We start from the raw sequence: 3,041 nt of genomic DNA, 5'->3' as shown, positions 1-3,041 counted from the left end.
CTCAGTAGGGGCATGCAAAAACTGACAAACTTTATTGATGATGTAATTTTGAATTGAGTTGTAGTAAGATGATTCGTTCACTCAGATTTGTTGAGAATTTGTTTTAAGACTTAATATAGAAAATAAGGAAAAATATATATAAAAAATTTGTCACAGGATGAAGAGAGACCGGGACTTGGGATTTCACTACTTTTCATATTGTTGTGGTTCAGTCATTACTTCTAGAAAATGCAGCTCAAACAAAAGAAGTTGTGACTCTAGTTCTTTGCCAAAAATAGATTTCGTAAAATATTAGTTGTAAGTTAAAAGCATGACGAATCTGAAGTAATTAAAACTAAACATGCGGCATCTAACAAAATAACAAGTAATTAAAATAGAAATCATAAAGCAATTAAATATATGCAAAAAGACAATAAAAGAATTAATTCATTTACCACAATCATGAAAAGTTGCTTCCTCCGTTGTCCCGGTGGTGGGGTTTAGCTTCTCATGGTGAAAACACTCTCAAAATAATATTTCATTGCTCAAAAAGGTTTTTACAAGGAGAAAAGGTATAAAACAGGGCTTTTGTAACAGTTATAATTGTTACAGATACAACAATAAACTGCTACTGACGATGTTAGCTTCTACGACTGTCACTATGTGTCGCAACCACTGTAGATATACGACCCACGACTAAGTGTCGTTGTCACTGTTGGAAAACGACTGTCTTTGCCAGTCTGTTCTTCGTTCTTCACTGTTTTTCTGCTACTGATGCAGAGATTCTCTCGACTCTCTGGTGCTCTATTCTAACCCCTAACTCTCCATCCCCTTCTATGATACCTTGTGAACATATTTATACGTGATTGCGACGTTGAATCTCTTCCATTAACTCCAAATAATCTTCATTTACTCGGGTTATTTTCTTTTCATTTTTTCACGCGTTCTGAAGCTTCCATATTGCCATATTTAACTTCTTCACACTCCAAATAGTGGTTAGGTTCTTCCAAACACAAGCAGCAGACGTCTGACTCGCTGTAATCTCGTGAATATCGTCTTCCGTGTACGTGCTGCCCTGTTTTCTTCTCACGGATTTTTCAGCCAAGTTCGATTGAAACAAACACCCATACCAGTTTTGTTATGACATATCACGTCTACCCACTAAGTTTCAGCCCTTTAGTCTACCCAGAACTCCTTCAAGAATCGATCGAAAACTCTGCCATTGTTGCTGCCATTTTTCCGCCATTTTTTTTTCATTTTTTCATTTTGGGAAGAAGATGTCCTCCCCCTAATCCTGTACGGGTGTCCCTTTAGCACTTTCATGAGGTGCAAATAGTATTTTTAGGCGTAAATAATAATTTTTCTGGGATTCCTTCAGCGCATTTCTGGGGTGCCTTTAATACATTTCGGGGGTGCCTTTAGTACTTCACCATGGGGTGTAAAACACTACTTTTCGAGCTAATTTCGCCGCAAGAGCTTATTTTTCCAAAAACATCTACAAAAACATAAAACACCATAATAAGTACGACATGGAGTACTAACAATACAGAACATTGAGGACAAATTAGTCACAAAAATGTGTCTATCAAATACCCCCAAACTTATTATTTGCTAGTCCTCGAGCAAAATTAATCTAGAAAATAAAATCGAGTTATTCTCGAGAGGGTTTACCAGAGGTGTACCCACAAAACCTTGACTTATAATTGGTCACAAGTATCCAAAGAGCTATGAGGACATACATATTCTCAACCTATCTCCAAGTAACTAGAATGCCAGAGAAATTAAAAGTCACCTCTAAAGCTGACTAAAGCAAAGGGGAGACACATCTGCAGCACTGCTAGATAAAGAGATATCCGCTACACAACTAGATAAACATTATAGATGCGTCCGCTGATTTACACAGCTGGATAAGATTAGGAGAGAGATAAAGATGAGAGGGACATCTGCTACATAACTGGACTAATTACGTGTGATGAGTTGATAATAAACTATCCAAAATGCATCTCTCTTTGACTCTCTCATAGTGTCCAGTAGAAACAACGTCTTCTTTGGTCTTCAACTGTTGATGATAAACTATCGAACCTCATAGAACCTTGACAATTAACTCTTCTCTTCGATTTCTTGCTTGAGTTATAAATTTCTACTTCCCTTTGGCCTTATTGAACAAAACGTAACGATGATTTTTTTCATTTTTTTTTTAAACACAAAAATAACAAGACAAAATTTAAATGGCCATGATAGAAGGACTTTAGAACTTGGATCTTCGCAACTTGTAATGTCTTGGTATCATGAACTTCAACAACTTATATCATTTGCTCTTATAACTTTTTGTAACTAAGTCTTCAACTTTGATTTTTTTTTTTGTTTTTTTTTAATTATTCTTTTCTATTGTTGCTTCTAAACCTTAAACGTCTTCAACTTTCTTCATAAATTTTGATGTCGCTTTGCTTGTTGACGATGATAAGTTTCTACTGAGAGAGAGTCGTAATCCAGTAACTAAGACTACATTGTGAAGTTGCTTTGTCTTTTTGGCATTTCCTGACCTACTTGCCTTTCCACCATGGATGGTTAGGTCCATCACGGTTACCCTCTAAAAGGAACAAGTTCTCTCCTGAATTTCAAGGATCTCAATGTCTTTTTCTCTAATGTCTCAATAGGTTGTTATCTCTAGCATTCCAATTTGTATCTTTTCGGTGAGAAACAATATGTAAACTTAGCTAACCGGGTACTATGTGACGCTAGAAGTTTCAAAAATGCGACTAAAATCTTTCTCCCATACCCCCAAACTTAAATCTAACATTGTCCTCAATGTTCTAAAGATAAAATTAAAAGCATGAACAAGGAGAAACTGTTACCACTTGAAGCAAAAGAGATAAGGAAATACCTTGTCGCAAGAATATTGGGTTACCTCCCAAGAAGTGCTAAGTTTAAAGTCTTCAGCCAGACATCGGAAGGAATTAGTCACCTCATAGAATCATATAGAAGTAGTCGGAATAACTGTGGGTAATCTGGATCAAAAAGTATTACCCACAAGAAGAGGAAACTGCAACATACCAAAAAGA

Source organism: Papaver somniferum, chromosome 1 (assembly GCF_003573695.1).
Source record: "Papaver somniferum cultivar HN1 chromosome 1, ASM357369v1, whole genome shotgun sequence".
Classification (NCBI taxonomy): domain Eukaryota; kingdom Viridiplantae; phylum Streptophyta; class Magnoliopsida; order Ranunculales; family Papaveraceae; genus Papaver; species Papaver somniferum.
This window is presented reverse-complemented; position numbering follows the sequence as displayed.